This window comes from Sphaerodactylus townsendi, linkage group LG05 (assembly GCF_021028975.2).
Source record: "Sphaerodactylus townsendi isolate TG3544 linkage group LG05, MPM_Stown_v2.3, whole genome shotgun sequence".
Lineage (NCBI taxonomy): Eukaryota > Metazoa > Chordata > Lepidosauria > Squamata > Sphaerodactylidae > Sphaerodactylus > Sphaerodactylus townsendi.
In genome coordinates, this window is record NC_059429.1 from 44,774,562 (window position 1) to 44,792,891 (window position 18,330).

Consider the following 18,330-nt stretch of genomic DNA (forward strand, 5'->3'; position numbering starts at 1 on the left):
AGTCCATCACACAGTCCGTCACAGTCAAACCCATTTTTCTAACTTTAAAAACTTGCAAATCAAGCAAAGTATTGCAAACAGTGGTTCATAAAATGCATCAATGTTCTAACTTTATTTTGAGGATGGAGTTGAGGAGGGGGGTTTCTTACTGAAAAATGTGTACCTCTGTATGTGAGTGCCTTAGGAATAGCCCCTCTACTAGCCAGAATGTTGAGCTCCTCAGAATAGAGAAAACACACATTTGTATTTATGTTTTCCTACTAGTCTGTGTGCTCTTTCACCTCTCTACATTTGCTACCGCAGTCACTCACCAGGCAGCAGCTAATATGGGTCAAAGATACTGGAGGGCTCAAAGGATTGAAGGCTATTTTTGAATGTCAATATGGTAGACACATAAAAAAATGGAATGGGTGAATGGAAGGAACCTCAGTCCCCAGACGCTAGTACTTCAGCATATAATGCACAACTTTCATCCCAGCAGATTGAAGGCATCACCTCTCTGATGCAATCAGTTTCTGAAGCTGAGCAGAGGGCTTAAGGTTCACAGCTGTTTTTAAGGCCCCTACATGTTGGGGTAGAAATGGCTGCCAGACCGTTACTCTGTTCTCCTCTATACTTTTGTCTGTAATTTGTTTTCTTTCATGTCCTGCCTGTTAATAAAAATATAGACAGTTAATGAAAGGGTTTTTTTTAAAAAATGCAGAAATAGATGTGACATATCTGTTTGATTCAGAACAGCTCTGCCATGCTTGGCATTTCTCTATTTTTATCCCACTTTCCATCCCTGGCCTGTTATGGGCACGCAAGAAAGACAGGATAAAATGAGATATGTGAATAATAATAAGAAATACTAAAGTATAAAGAGAGGGAAATGAAACAAAAAGAAGGCAAGGCTAAGGAAGCACAGCTGAGAATTACTTTGGCCGCCGTTGCTGCCTGGGAGTGAGCAGGGAGAGGGGCAGGCTCAGAGCCAGCGTACAGCCCAGCAGGTGGCGCCATTCTGCTGCTAGCGCAAGCATGTGATGTAGGTGGAGGAAGCAAGGCCACAGCCTTACAAGGGCAGGGCAGGCGTTCCCGGGCCTCTTTTCTGCTCAAGCTACAACTGCTTCTTTTCTTCCTCCCTTGCGTCACCTGGCAGCTGTTTATTAGGCCACATGGAGCAGCGGGCTTAGTGCCTCTAGGCAATGGAAGGAGGCCTGGACTGAGCAAGATAGCAGCAGCAGACTTGAAGCAGTGAGCAACTGGGAATTGGTGGATTGTGCCCAGCGGATCACAGTGCAATCTCAAGCGGCACACAAGGGAGGACAACAAGGGGCCTGCTGCAGTAGGCCCAGCAGTAAAAGGGACCCCTCCTTTTTTCTTTTTGGAGCTTGGGCAGGAGATGTCAGGAGAAACAGCAAGGAAGCCCCAGTATGGGGAAGGAGTGCTAGTGGCAAAAGGGAACAGCATTGGTGGTAGGGGCAACCCAGGCAAGTTCCCCTCCAGAGTGCAGGCAGCACCAGGCGCCTTAAGAGCAGGGGCAAGCAGTAGCACCAACGGTAGAAGAAGCACAGCTGACCCAGTGAGGGCTGCACCACATGCAGTCTTGGGGGTCCCTCTACCATCAAGTGGGGATAGGGGAGCCTGCCCAACTCAAGCCCACAGCATCCAAGGGGCACAGGCCCCCATGGTGCGAGCCCCTGGCAGGAAAAAGAGGGCCTCCTTGGGTCAGGAGGAAGGGCGCCAGCCAAGGCTTCCAGGAGTTCCAGGCCCCACCCCAGCAGTGCTCCCATGAGCAGCCACTGGCCAGAGATCTTGGGGGATGGGATCAGTTGGCAACCCTCACTCCCCCTCCTGGCTGGGGCCTGACAGCCAGAGCCATCTCTGCACCCTGTGGGACAGGTTGGCCTGTTTCCTCAAGCCTCTCCACCACCAACATGGAAACACCAGATTCCTCCATAGGCAATGCTAACAATGATTCTGAGATAGAAAAAGAAATTAGAGAGGCCAAAAAGAGCAAAAATGTAGTTGTAATGGGCAGTTTTAACTATCCCCACATAAACTGGAAAAATACACGTTCAGGTCATAGTAAGGAGAGAGCATTCCTAGATATGCTAAATGACTGTGGCTTAGAGCAGATGGTTGTGAAACCAACCAGGGAAGAGGTGATCCTAGATCTAATTCTATGTGGGACCCAGGACATGGTGCGGGAAGTCAGTGTTATTGAGTCGATAGGGAACAGCGACCACAATGTTGTCTGATTCAATATCTCTGCACGCAAGCAAGTGACAACTACTAATGTAGTTACATTCGCCTTCAGAAAGGGAAATTTCTCAAAGATGAGGGGGATAGTGCGCAGGAATCTGAAAAGGAAAATCAGAAGAATCAAAACTGTCCAAGATGCTTGGAGGTTATTTAAAAATACAGTAATAAAAGCTCAGTTGGAATGTGTTCCGCAGGTTAGGAAAGTCAGCACCCAGTCCACAAGAAAGCCACCATGGTTAACAAGGGAGGTTGAGGAAATTATCAGAAAAAAAGATGTCCCCACATGTGTAATGGCCAAGCATACCCCAGGCAAGCCTCCAGGGCTACTTCAGCCCTTGCCTGCCCCAGGAATGCCCTGGCACGTCATTTTAATGGATTTCATTACGGATCTTCCCTCCAGTCAGGGAAAGACAATTGATTTGAGAAGTTGTGGATTTATTTTCAAAACAAGCCCATTTCATCCTTTGTAGCTCCCTGCCTTCTGCTGCTAAATTGGCATGACTCTTTGTTACGCATATCTATGTATTGCACTCAATCCCGGACGAGATTATTTCAGATCAAGGAAGCCGGTTTATCTTCCAGTTTTGGAGGCACTTTCTAAAGCTGTTGGGAGTTGAGCAAGCCCTTTCATGTTGTCTTTCCGTACCCTCGAGCTCATTCTCCCCTCCTTCTCAAACACCATAAACAAAAGTTATATTAAGTAAGGGTAGATTGTTGTATTATAGGTTGGTGTTAAACAGTTTCCCTGCCCAGTTCATCAGCTAGTATGTGATCCTTGTTAAAAATTGCCATTATCAACTGTTTAGAATAGGAAGTAGTGACTGATGCAATACAGCCCTTTTTGGTAGGAGTATACAACTGGAAATGTTCTAGTTGAGATTTTACCTGGACCATGCCTTTTCATAAATAAATGTTCTGAATCGAAACAGAATTAATTTTGATACTGAGGAATGACTGGAAATTATTTTGGTACCTTGATGTCTACCTTCATTTATTTGGGCAGTGTGAAGCAGGAGGGGCAGTGAGAAAAGAGAGTGTAAATAAGCAGGTCTGCTTAGCATGGATTTTGTCCAACAACAACAATTAGCCCCCTGTGCTTTGAAACAGGAGTTATGCCCTGCAATTATGATTACACATGCATAAGTCTGAATAGTGTAGGGCTAGAAACTAACATGAAAATTATATGCACACTCATGCAGGATTTGATGTAAACTCAGTAAACTCAGCATGTAGTTCAAGCTTACCATTAATTTTATTGAAGGAAATTGATGAGGACTTGTGATAGAATTTATAATTTCAAGATATTCCCTTATGTTAGTCTAGTGTCTTAATTTGAAGGTGACATGTTTAGATAGGCAGCACAGTTAGTTGAGGGTGCTTCCATGAACATGTTGGAATTGCTCCTTTAAAGCTTTTTGAACTACTCCTAATGACTGAGCAGCCCAATCCAGGATCCTGGAGTGGCCAGGGATGATGAAGCTGCAGTGCCACCATGCTGCCTCTAGAGGGCTTTACAGTGGCACAGGAAGGCAAAAACAAAAAACAAAACCCTCCCCACCATTGAAAAATTACCTATTGGGCTCAATGGGCTTACATCAATCAAAAGGATGGCATAAGTCCAAGCCCCAGGCACTGGCATCCTGGGAGGCAAAGCCAGGGTTGGAAGCAGACTAACATCACCACCATCCCCAGCCACACCTTGGGAATGCCCCCGCTACTCCAGCAAAGCTGGTGGGTGCACAAGGCCAATTTGTCTGGCCATTGTAGAGGGCCACAGTGACTCCCCACAGGTAGCTATGCCTCTCCACAAAGGCCCTGGGAAAGGTAAATCCACTGGCATAGGGCCCCACTGCCTCTACAACTCCCTTCCCCACCCACTCCCACACTAGGTTGAGTTGTTAGTCTCTTATTTTGGAACCCAGAAACATTAGAGGACATACAGAGGAATGGATGAGAGATCCTGGCAAAAACATCTGAGCTTGGATGCATGGAATGGATTGCTTCACAGTGTCATAACATATATTCTGAAGTATTTCCCATAACTGGGGGGTGGGGGATGATGAGAGTTGTTGCTTCCTGCCACAACATGTAGTTTTGACTGGAATAATTATGCTAAAATCTGGCCTGAAAACTGCAGATTCTACACCCACCAGGCATAGAGGTAGAACTCCCAAAACAGATGTTAGATATAGAAAACATTCCCTGAGAAGAACATCTCTTTACACTGGCGCTCACCTGGAGCACAGCAACAGGCCACTATCAAGATACAGATCTGGGTTGGCTAGAAATGACATGGCAGAAACCAGAATGCCAACTGTTTGCATTGCAACACATTGGGAGTTAGGGAACTGAGTGTCTTTGCCGGATGAATAACTAAATTTGATGTTTTTCTAAATATCTAAGAAAGTGTCTCAGAAACTTCATAAGAAGGCTCCATGCAAATATCCTTTATGGCTGTATGATCAATGATTCAGTAGGCAACGAGGGGGACTTCTTCTCTGTTCATCTTTGATTTTTGAACAGGACTCCGCAAAGCTTGTGTTTCGCAGATGAAAGCCAGTGATACAGTTTATGCTAAAATGACAAACCAATTTGAAAGCAAACATATCTAATGGCAAGAGGAACTTAAGCGTCTGGGTGACATTAGCTCATTTTTCTCAGGGAGACCTGTCTTTCCTGTGACACTAATAATAATAAAAAAAACTGGGTCACCTTGCAATGGTAATTTTCCTCAAATCCTGAAAATCTCGAGTCAGTTTTGATCCCTTTTTTAGCTGAACACTCACTAAGCACAGCCGGTCTGGTGGAGGCGCAGCTCACTCATCATACTTGTCACTGACTGCGTGTGAAGAGTTTATATCCTTAATGGGATCAAAGGTTTTATCCGTGATCCTTCATAAAGGTAAACAGATGAAATATTCTTCTATCAACATTGATTCCACATCTGACAGGTGTTCTGTTGATAAGTTTTTAACAGTTATTGTTTGCTACAAAAATCAAGACACCATGAAATGCTATTACATTCCTAACATTCAAGAAGCTACAGTGTTGGAGTGGAAGGGAAATGGTCCAATCTGTCATACAGTACATGAATATTAATCATATTGTTTGCGTTTCTATATGAAATTTAAGGAATGTGTGATTTGATATGATTTAAGATAATGTGACCATTAGTGCCACTGTAATGAACCCACTCTTTATGCCACTCTGATGAACCCACCTATGTTTCTGATTTCCATATATGTCACAACTTTCCTGGTCCTCAGAAATACACACCTCAGTAGTTTACTTACTTCCACTTTGTTAGGATTTGCAAGTGTCTGTCACAATCCTGACAAGAAGGGGTAACTATGTGCATGTTAATTAGGTACTGAGGTCACAGTTCACTGATTAAGTCATTGGCTAGTTAGTCCGACATTGCCTAGGTGAGACCAGGCACGTAGGTCAGAGGTTATAAAGTTATAATATGTTCATTTGTCTCAGTCAGCATGTTTTCCAAGATTCTACAAGAAGATTCACCTTAAGAGGTGAATCTCTGCCTTGCTCATAGGTACCACGTGGGCTCACATGGGCCTGAGTAAAGTAATCCAGTTAGAACTAGTTTAGAAAGCTGTAGTTTGTTTTTTTCTTCCATGTAACCCTTTTTATCCTTGTTAGTAAGTAAACTGTTTTTATATGCTCACAGCAGCTGTCTCAATGTCTCTTATTTTTACTCTGCTAATAATCAAGTAATGATTTTTCCAACACACTTGGAGGCTGGATATATATGTTTTTTTAAAAGAGAGATCACTTCAAGTCAACCATACAATCCTAAAAATATTTTCTTGGGAGTAAGCCCCATGAAATAGACCAGCGTAGACTTCCTTAGGGTTGTGCTCTTTGTCCCTACTAGTCCTAACGTATGCCAGTATGTGTCTGAGAGAAAAGATTAAGATCCCTAGCTTCCTTCCCTCTGTCTTTATGGTAATTTGGGTATAACAAAAGGTTGGCTCATAGGGAAGATAATCCAAAAAGTCTTTCCCAGTTTCAAACTATAGAAAGGTTGTTATTCTATATGCATACAAATAAATGAATTACAAAGTACTACAAAATACCCCAGGAGGGGAATAAGAAATATAGTTTCCAGCTAATGATATGACAATCTTCAGAAGTCTATTTTATTTATTTTAGTTACAGCCCTTCTCCCTCATTGAGACTCAAGGTATATTACAAAATATTAATCAAATAGTGTAAGACTCCTAATAAAAATACAGTAGTACTAAAATTACAGAATTAAAAAACAATAAAAAGAAAAGAAGACTATCTAAAGTATGACATGTCATCACACAGAAAAACAAAGGTAGAAGATAATGCAGTAAAAGCAATGTGATACATCCAATAAAAATTACAGTGTATTACAATTCTGTTCCCTTATTAAAATATATTCCTGAGTTATTACAGTATACTACTATTTTAATCTATTTATAAAAATGCCCTCCTGCACATTTGCGTTTTGCACATTCTGTGAAATGACAGAGGACAGGTCAGACAGGGTGCCCAGTGGAGTTATAGGTGGCTGCTAGGTAAGTACAATGACCAATCTATTCCTGGAACTTAACATAAGGAATGGACAAACAATGCCTGCAGTAGTTTTCATCAAGAATCCGTAAAAAAGGAAAGACTCAGTGTGTAACAGACTTCCCTCTGTGATACACCTCTGAAGATGCCAGCCACAGATGCAGGCGAAACGTTAGGAACAAGTTCCACCAGACCATGGCCACACAGCCTGGAAAACCCACCAGAACCACTCATGGAGATTGATTGCCTCCTCCCCAGACTTTTGTTGGGCACTGAGGTTTTGGGCATGGGGTTGTATAACTAGGTGGAGTTAGTTAACAGATACATCCCATCATTATCTTTCAATCTGGTCTTGGTTGTGCAAGTGAGATTATTATCCTCCATCAACTCAGACAGAAATGCAATTTTATTCATCACCACTCTGGTGTTGCACAAAGCCTTTTCTCTGGGAAAGCTGGAGCTAGCTGAACCAGGGCACATTCAGTTTGTTACCGCTGCTGCTCAGGTAACAATAAGTGATTTCAGCTCAGCAACGTAATGAGGCACAGGAAGCCGGTGCTCTTCAAAGCAAAGGATTTTATTCAGAGGTGATGGTCACAGCTCAGGCAGGAGAATCGTGCCTTGCAAACAAGCGCAAGAACTTTTATTCACCAACATCAAAGGGGGCAAGGGGACAGGTAGAAAGGGGAGGTAAGGGGGCAAGTCCCTTACCAAACACCAATAAGAAAACAACAATACAAAAAGAAGATACAATTACAACTCTTGAATGGGATCATGAAATCCCGCTGTCAAATGTCTTCCCGCGAGATCTCCCAATGGTGGTGAAGGGAGAGCAGATAAGTCCATTCAGAAAATCTAGGTGGGCTTGCTACCGCATCCAGCTATCTCCTTTATCAGATGGCTGTTTCCTTCAGTTATGTCCTGAGGCTCCCGCGCCTCATCTCTGTAACAAAGGAGAGTTCAAATTGTCCAATGGTGGTCCCTGCACGTCTTCCAATGGCTGGGACCTCTGGGTGCTGCCAGCAGAGTTTAATTTGCAAATCCAAAGGGGGTCTTTCTCCTCGCTAAGGAGTTGGCTGGGTGTTGGTCTTAGCTGCATTCCAGGGCTGACTTCCTTGTCCCTTAATATCAGCTTCTACAGGCTACTGCTTTTACTAATAGCACAAATATCAAAATAACTTTTCTTAAACTTAAACATTAGGAGAAACAATACTATACAAGTACATAAGAACCTCCTAACTTAACAATAACAAAACCTTAAGCTAATTGGGGAACCTAGTCCACCTAAAATCCTAAACAACGGGCAAATCATAAATTCAACTCTAAAGGCATTTTCATTACATCTTACAAGGGCAGAGGCATGTTTACATTCTTTGCAAGTCTTATGAAAGCTTCTGAACCCCACAGGTCTCCACGTCCTGATATGGAGCCAGTGTAGCCACGTAACTTGACTCAAGAAAATATTTTGGCTATTTTCTTGGGCGGTAACAAGTTCACAAACAGGTGGAAGTAGAAACAGCTGTATGAAGAATGGAGTTGAAGATGCTCTCCTGCCTTCCCCAAGAGCGCCTTGAAATAGACAACTGTTCTATCAATGCATCAATTGCATATGTATGAAAATTCTGTTCAGGGCAGTATTCCAACCCAGGGATGTACATTTATCTTTAATCTTCATGAATTTACACTTACGCAGAGACAGGGTTTTGCTTCTGTCACATGCTAATGGCGTGCCAGCACTGAAATTGCCCCCTCCCCCCCAAATCCAACACATCTTCCCCATCTTGGTAGACCAGCTCCCCAGCAGTCAGGTAGGTCCATTGCCTTCAACTGTTCTCTGGAGAGCTATTCTACCTGCAGTTAAGAAGAACTGGTAGACCTGACGTCAGCAGTGGACTTCTGCGAGATGAACTGCTGTGCGGAAGAAAAATAGCACATCTCAAAACTGCGCTGTCAGGATGAATCAAAATACCTTTTTTCCCCTACATTGCTTAATTTTTTTTTCTTAATCACAAAATTAAAGATCCTTTTGCAGAACTGCAGTTGTGTAACATCTTAGCATACATACACCCAGGTCTCAATCCAGTTGCATCTGTATGTAGGTGATACGACAGTCCTGGGGATGTCCAGGGAGGCTCCTTTTTGGCCTTTTTTTATTACATGTAAAAATTCTGCACAAAGATGGAGCCATATGTTTTTCTCATGTGATTTTTTAAAAATCCAGCCTATGTAACAATACCAGCTTTACTTGTTATCCTTTGGTTTTATCTAGTTTTTGTTTTATGTTTGTGTTTTGATTGGTTTACTTTTTAAAAAATTCTATTCTTAACAGCTCTAGGCAGTATATAAAAATGACCCACTGTGATTTTGTTCCCTTCCTTTTCAGGATACTCGATGGCTTTCTCTGCTTCTGGCTTGATACTTCGTTCTGTGTTGGCTTCCAAATTTTAAGAAACTGGTTGTTAGTCTCTAAATTCTAGTAAACTTGGAATTTCTGCTGTTTGGGTCATTCCCATTTCAAAACTTATTGCTAGATAACGCAGACTTTGTTTAGTTCTGGTTGCCTATCCCCTCTTAGCAATGCCATTTTATGCATTGCTGCCTATTATGCATTGCTGGAGGCCATATTATGCATTGCTGAATCTCATTCGTTCTGTGAATTTTCAGAGGCCTGCAAGGGATTAAGCAGAAAAGCTGTAAGTGACATGTGAAAGAGCCATAAGTGGTCTGAAACCAATGAGTATCACTAGTCCAGAAGCAAACTATTTGTATCAGAACTTGCACATAGATATAAGAAAGACAAAGCTTTAAATGAATAAAGAGCTGTATTTTTAAAAAAGTTCAAATTAGGTTTGTGAGCCTCCAGATCTGGTCTGGAGATCTCCTGAAATTGCAATTAATCTCCCAACTATGGACATTAGTTCCTCTGAAGAAAATGGCAGTTTTAAAGGGTGAACTTTATGGCTGATGTTGCATCCCTGCTAAGCTTCCTCCCCACCCTTCACTGGTTGATTCTACACAGGGAAAATATAATGGGGGTAGGGCGCAATGCAAATTGTTTGGGGGGAACTTCACACAGGTCCGGTTCCCAAAACAAGTTGGCCCCATTTTATTTCCCTCAACCTGGGATTTTGGAAGATTGCTAAACCAGCTATCCTTTTGCAAAATCCTGGGTTGAAGCTGCTCCTGCGCAAACGACCAGGCAAGGAGGCGCTTTATTTCCTTCCCTTCCGCATGCTGTCCACCATCAGGGAGAATCCACCTGCCTGCCATTCCATGCAGGTTACCCAGCAGGTTGTGGTACAAAGTCCCCTACACATGTTTACTCCTCATGGCAACAAGTATGACCGATCCACAGCAACATGTTCATTATTGCCCTGCCGCTGAAGGGAGGTCCCTTTTACTTTTTCTATTTTGCGTGTTGCACACGCACAGCTACGCAGGTGTAGCTGATGGTATTGTGGAATGATCGGCATGGCTGTGGGGTTTCATTTCTGTATGCCTGTGTAGCTATGCATGTGTTGCAGGAAATTACCATGTAAAGGTGCGAAACAACTTGGATTTTTCCCACGGGCTCCAATCACTGCCTGCACAGCACACATGTGAACGGGCAAAAGAAAAACTGGTTCCTTTATAGCAGTTGCAATCCATTATACATTTGCTGTGCAGAATCCACCACTCTCTTCAAGCTCCAGCCCCAAATCTCCAGGAACATCCCAACCAAAAGTTGGCAACCATATTAGGGAGGTCTATTCAAATAATTGACACTAGGCTCGGAGCTCGGCCGATCTGAGCTCATCTATCCGAACCTGGCCTGAATCCGAACCAGGGCCGAATTTTTCCCCATCTACCAACCCTAATTGACACCCCCGAACCACTAAGCTTTGAGGAATCAAGGTGGACCTGTTCCAAAATGGATTTTAACCTAGGTCCCTAATTTTGGTTCCCTTACTTTTCTGTGAGGTATCTTTTTATGAAATTCCTACCATGGTGTCCTGGTAGTGTGGTCGGAGGAAAACCACTTTCACCATTCAAACACTGCCCCAAAGTGCTCACATATGTTCCTGTTCTCCTTTACACCTCTACTCACAATGACTCTGTGGGAGGTAATATATTGACCCCCTTCTTTAGGAAATGTTAATTGATGAATACATGTAGCAAATATTATGATAATTACTTGGACTTACAAATCATACTTAGGAATAAATTAGCCAGATAAATAAAAAAGGGTTAGTAGCTCATTAATACTACTGTGAAATAAGTTTGACTGGTCCAGAGGGAATCTTTGACTGGGGGCTTGTAGTGGCCTCCAGCAGCCAGGAGGAAGGTAACAGTCTGAAAGGTTGCCAACAGGCCTGGAAAAGGATGTACTGTCATTTATTAAAATGACAGTACATCCTTTTCCAGGCCTGTTGGCAACCTTTCAGACTGTTATTATGTGGAAATGAGCAGCTAAAGCTCGTAACAGGATAGAGGTAAATGACATCACCCTTTAAATAACATCCCATTTAGACTCAGTTAAAGGGGCAGGACATTTGTTCCTCCTAGCAGCTGGCAACAATAGAAATAGAAATCTGCTGAGACAAAATACTTGGAAGTGTGATTTACCTAATGACATAAAACAGCAGTAGGACAGCTTATGGGTGATTCTCTGTTAGCATCCAGCTTCTTGATTCATCTGCACACTTTAAATGGCAAGAAAGGACTGTGATGGCATTCAGGAAAACTGAGGGGATTCCCTCATACAGCAGCAATACATCTAAAAATCAGAGGCCTAGCACCCACATGGGTGCAGAGAAGAATCTACAGCTGTGAGAAGAGGAAGTGGTTGCAGTGCTAGCCAGAAAGTCATGGCTAATCTAAAATGTTATATCAATAAGACTTTTTAGAGGGTTTTATTGGTCTAGCATGTGATTCTAAATAGCCCCAGTTTACATTCCCTACAGATGGCTCAATAGAAATAGAATAATAGATATTCCAGAAATATTATTAGTAATCACTGTATACAGCACTATCTTCTAATATAATCCTTTTGTTTCAAACTGATAAAAGCCCAACTAGCAATCAATATAATACGGGAAGCCCTTCGAGTCTTTTAAATGTGATATTAGTTTTCTTGATTATAACCAAGGATGAATTTTGAATGTTTACCTCTTAGCAAACCATTCAAACAATATTTTTTTTTTACTGTGGTGACAAATACTGCAAAGAGATAACTATGACAGGTGAAGGATGGAGAACAGTCATCCAGAAGGTGACTACAGATAATGGATCTAACTTCTGACATGGATAAAAGTTTAAAGGAATCTGAAAAATAATCTTTTGTCACCTGGGCATAATTTGACCCATGCTCTGCTTTGTGTTTCCTTCCTAGTGGAAAATGAAAGAGTTGCTATTCTTTGTGGAGTTTTAACATGATTCCATGAACTAATGTACAAAATTACTGTATTTTAATCAAATTTGAGTCCAGTAGCACCTTAAAGACCAATTCACTAAAAATGCATTTTAGTCAGCGTCACAATGATTTTGAATGGGTGCAGCCAGAGCCCATGCACATGGCAGAGCATTTCAGTCTTTGTATACTGTTGCTGTCACCATTCTCCAGCAACAGCACTTTGAAGAGTGTCTCCAACATGAAACCCACTGAATGAGAATTTATCTAGAAATATGATACTGTCTCCTGCTTCTTTAGTTTATTGCCTTGAGAATCATATGGCTGGGGTTCTTAATCTGTGGGGGATACACCTCCCCTGAGGAGATATGGACAACCTCAGAGGAAGTGTGAGTTGCCTCTCAACTATAAATTGTTTTATCCATATTTTACTTACACAAAATTCACAACATTTATTTTTGAGTCTGTGCTAATTTCAGAGGCTATGTATTTTTTAATCCTCTCCAAAGACCTGAAAAATGTAAACTCACCCTGCCTAAAGTTTAGACCAGATTAATGGAAGGTGTTGTTTAAGAACCACTGCCCTATGGGTTTCTCATGAGTAGGCAATCTGACAGCACTTTACACATACACTCATGAGGAAGTAGGATCCCTTAGGTATTGTAAGTGTTAACTAGTTTAGATACACCATTACCAATTACTGCTATTCTAAATGTCCCCCATATTTTCCTTCATTATATTTAAATTTTACATAATTAAATATTACCTTGTAATTCCTGCATTTCATAAGCATTTGAGAAGCTAAGGCTCATTCCGCACATGCAGAATAATGCACTTTCAAACTGCTTTCAGTGCTCTTTGAAGCTGTGCGGAATGGCAAAATCCACTTGCAAACAGTTGTGAAAGTGGTTTGAAAATGCATTATTTTGCATGTGCGGAAGGGGCCTTTGGTAAAACCCTGCTATGATAGGACCAAGTTCAGTTCATCAGAACTTTTCCAAAGATCTGTTTGAGAGAAGAATTACAGTAGTGTTGACTGTCAGGATATTTTTCATTGTTTGAATTTCTTCTGGAGGTGTGAAGTTCTAACCTTAATAAAGTCCTCCGTAACCTGTATGAAACTGTTTGTGGGGTGAGTCCTCCAACTTGAGAACCAGTGTGGCATTAGTGGTTAAGAGCTGTGAACTCTAATCTTCACTCCTCCACATGGATGACCTTTGACTAGTCACAGTTCTCTCAGAACTCTCAGCTCCACATGCTTCACAAGGTGTCTGGGGGGAAAAAGGGAAAGTGATTGTGAACCTCTCCTTCTTGGTAGCTGGAAAGATAGGCTGTGCTCCTCTGTCCTGCCATTCTAAAGTGGTGACCAACTGGTTTACCTCTTATTTTTTCCAGTGCTGTTATTCTAGAGAGGTTACACCTGGAGTTCTGTTTAGTGTGGAGCCTTTCTTCCTGACTCGCCAGAAGCTGTGGTAATATTATCACTGGTTCTCTCATTTAGTTATGTAAATGGGGGAGCAGCTCCTTTAGAGTCTGTTTCCACCCAAGCCTGTTGAAAGAAATTGGGAAAGAATGAGAACCTATTTTGGCTGACTGGAAAATACTATGGGGTAAAAGGATAGCTAGAACAATTTTGCTCTTTCCCTGTTAGGAGCTTGCCCTATTTCCTGAGTCCTGTTACAGACAGCTATAGCAAGCAGTATTCAAAGAGTGCACATGGGCATTTACAAAGCATAGTGGAACTAGATAAACTTTGAATGTATGGATCAGAGCTCCTGTAGTGGTTGTATCAAGTCAGATGAAACGCTAATAAACACTGACCAAGGAAAACTAATCTGCAGACAGATCAATAAATAAAAAGTTGCTGTTGTTTTTAATCAGTACAGATCTCCTGACTCTTTTCCTACTTTCATAAAATTCTCAGGTGGTTTCCCCTTGGATGCCTTTGTAAAACTTTGAGGGCTGTACTTCAAAAGCAAAAGCCTCCTTCCTAGCAGCTTGATTCCACTCTCTTTGCACATGGTAAGAAGCACCAGCCTGCAATCAATGGACGACTTGCCGAGCAAAGGGCTGCTCACCGTGACTAAAGTTTGTTAATGCAATTGGGCCCTAAGTAAACTTTAAAATAATTTGACTTTGCTGGTGGGAGCTTGTAAAAAAGGCTTTATCTTTCACACATAACACACACCCAGCCAAGATTCAGTACTAATACTTCAGGATATTTCAAGATTTTTGAAGTCTATTTCTCCAGGAGCAATACAGCTAGGGGATAGTAATCTCCTGTTTTTATATATCGTTCTGTTCCATTACAGAAGCACTTAAACTTTGAGTCTTCAAAACAAATCCTATATCATTGTGTTGTCTTCTCTTTGTAATGAGCAAATAGTTGGCATTCTGAGATATAAGATCTTCAATTTAATGATCTATCCAGGAGGTCTGATCAAGTCTAGAAGGTTAGCCTAGCAACATGGCTGCTCTTTTACTGGCTTAGGGACCACTTCTTGCTCCTAAATAATATGTTTAACTTATGCCTGCCCATAATCTAGAAAATTATCCTCAAATTGCATCTGTAAGGGGGGTTAATGTTTAAATTATGTACCCATTAAGTTAAAGTGCCTTCAACTTTTTATTGTACAATCATTCTAATAAGAAATTGAAGAATATCTTTGCCCTCATGTTTCTATAATAATAGCATTCAACCTACATTTTGCAATTGTGAAGAAGAGCATTCTGTCAGTTCAATAATCTCAGGGGTTCTCAAACTTTGTCCTTGTGAACAACATTATAGTCAATGTCAAAGGGCAATTAAAATACCAAATCTAACGAAGTGAATATATTAAAAAGATCAAACAAAAACAGATTACTCATTTTCATCCAAGGCATGATGGTAAACAGATCAGGAGGAAGAAACTGAGCTGGTCTCCGCAAAGGGTAACTCAACAGGATCTGGAATGAAGCATTAACTTTCTGTTAGCCTTCCAACAGCAGAGAGGCCTTAAAGATACAAGAGCTTCTTACAAGCAGAGTGAACACAAAAGAGAAAGAGGTAATGACGTTTCTGCCTAGGGACAGGGGGTACCCTATGTCCCCGGGCGCCCCCATTTGGTCACGTGGGGGGGCGCCAACATTTCAGGGTCGTTTGTGTGTTTTTAAATTTTCAAAGTGTTTTTTCACGTTCCGGCCTGCAGGGAGCGCATTTTTAAGGCTAGCAGCACCAAAATTTCAGGGTACCATCCAGAGACTGTCCTGATGATACCACCCAAATTTGGCAATGTTTGGTTCAGGGGAAGCAAAGTTATGGACCCCCAAATGGGGTGCCCCATCCCCATTGTTTTCAATGGGAGCTAACAGGAGATGGGGGCTACCCATTTGAGGGACCATAACTTTGGTCCCCCTGAACATAACTTCACCAAACTTGGGTGGCATCATAAGAATAGTTAACAGATGATACCCTGAAAATTTGGTGTCACTAGCTTTAAAAATACACCCCTTCCAGGCACCCCAAGAAATTTGCCCAAGATTCTTGGTTTTGCAGTGACTTTGCTCCATTGTAGCCAATGGGGAATTTCTGAGTGTGTAGGCAGGCTGCACATTTTTGAAGATAGAGGCACCAGACTTTCAGGGTGGCTCCAGGAGGGCCTCCTGGTAATAGCATCCAGGTTTGGAGTCCTTTGCTTCTGGGGGTTCAATTTTATGGGCCCCCAAAAGGCTTATTTTGTTTCCCCGCTCCTGCACATGAAAGCCTGTGAAAGCCTCAGAACTCTCTCAACTCCCCCCCCCACCTCAGAAGCAAAGCTCACCAAGATTGGATGCTATTACTCAAGGCCTCTTGGAGCCATCTTGAAAGTCTGGTGCCTCTATCTTCAAAAATGTGCAGCCTGCCTCAGAAATTCCTCATTAGCTACAACGGAGCAAAGTCACTGCTCCAAAACAAAGAATCTTGGGCAAATTTCTTGGGGTGCCTGGAAGGGATGTATTTTTAAAGCTATTGACACCAAAATTTCAGGGTATCATCTGTTAACTATTCTAATGATGCCACCCAAGTTTGGTGAAGTTATGTTCAGGGGGACCAAAGTTATGGTCCCTCAAATGGGTAGCCCCCATCTCAGGTTAGTTCCCATTGAAAACAGTGGGGATGGGGGCATTCCATTTGGGCATCCATAACTTTGCTTCCCCTGAACCAAACATCGCCAAACTCGGGTGGTATCATCAGGGCAGTCTCTGGATGATGCCCTGAAATCATGGTGCTGCTAGCTTTAAAAATGCACTCCCTGCAGGCCAAAAAACCACCAAAAATAACCCCCCCCCCAACCTAAATACCTTGCGTTCGCATTTGTTCATTTTTGGGCAGGACATAATCGGACAATTTTTGTCTGAATGTTCCCAAATTTGCCCAGATTCCAGCCAAATCTGCTATTTGTTTCATCTGAATCTCCAACCCTCAAAAGTGATGCTGTTTCAGGGTGGGGGAGAATCCACCCCCAAACAGCATCACTTTCAATTTTGTTTTAACCGGGGACCCGAGATTCTCCCTTTAAGGTAGATTTAAAAGAAGAATCTGAGCTCCCTAGTTTAAACACCATTGAAAGTGGATTCCACTGGAGGTGTTTTGTGAGAGATGATGCTGACATTTGTTTGGTAAATGTTTTGTTGGGGGTGATTTGTGAGAGATTTACATGCTTAATACCGACTTGCACTGGCTTGGAGTTGTTTCTCAGGCTAACAACCTACCTCATAGGGTTGTTGTGATTAGGAAATTAGGAAAAGAGTTGGTGGGGAGAGAGGCATGTATGTTTTGATGGGAGTGGGAGGTGATTTGTGAGCTGGTACAAAAAATCATTGTTTGGTCATGGTGGGGGAGGGTGGCTGCCCATATGCCGGGTGGGGGGGGGCGCCAAACTCAGGTTTTGTCCCCGGGCGCCAGTTTGCCTAGGTACGCCCCTGACGAGAGAAGCATTCAACAACAGGGACAGAATGAAGTATAGTGGTCCCTAGATTAAATGGACTGAACAAACTGTTAGAGAGGCAATAACATGTGATCAATTTTGTAAATAACTAGCGGGCCCAGCCACGCGTTGCTGTGGCTGAGTCTGGTGAAGTGGAAAAGAAAGAAAAGGGGAAGCGAACAGTTCGAACATGTGTCATTGCACAATGATTGCAAGGGAGGGGAGGGGCAAGGGCCCCCTTGCTCTGCTCCCTCTCTCCCGTTCCCTTGCATGGCACCCAGCCCCATCCCTCCCTAATGTTCCCCTTCCTCTGCTAGGGTGGGGGGTGGGCCATGTCCAGGTGGCTGAACCTGTCTGTTTCACTCCCTTCCCTTGCAGGTGAATTACCTAGCTGAAAACACGCTGGGGGGCATGAGCTACGTTGTGTTCAAATTTCAGATCATTTGGTCCAGCAAACCCCCAGACCCTCCCTCACCTTCCCTTTCCTGTGGAGTTTCCTGTGAATCCTAGAGGGACCTCAACAGGACATAATACATAGATTCCACCCTCCAAAGCAGCCATTTTCTCCAATAAAACTGTTATCTATAGTCTGAAGATCAGTTGCAAATTTTAAGAGATCTCCAAGCCTCCATTGGTTGACAACCCAACTCTTCAAGCATTTTGTCATTCTCATCATAATGGGTCATAGTGATTAAAGGGGGATTTTTTAACTTAAAATATCAACTTTTGGGAAAACTTTGGAAACGAGTGTCAAATCAGTTCTACAAATACCCCAACTGTTTCTTCTTTGAAAACTGACTTAATATGTTCCATCACAGGGTACAGACATCTATATATATAACAGTGTGTTTGTCCCTGATGGTCTCCCTCAGAAGCTGCTGGACGGATCACCCCCAAATTTTCACATGACATTCCTCCCTGTTGTGGGCAGGTAATCGGACCTTCAAATCACCGAAAGTCCATACCTGAGCCAGGTAAAACGCCTTTTTCCTGGCGCACCAGGCCACGAAGCTGCCTCTGTTTAACTGTCACCCTTAGAATGTCCGTGCAGCATGTCTGTCTGGGGCCTGAAGGCTTGGGATGAGGGCTTAGAATGTTCGCGCAGATGGGCAGAGATGAGCATTGAAAACAGTAAATAGGTAATACTGTTAGGTAATACGAGTGGAAGTGAAACACACCCACACTTTGCTGTGT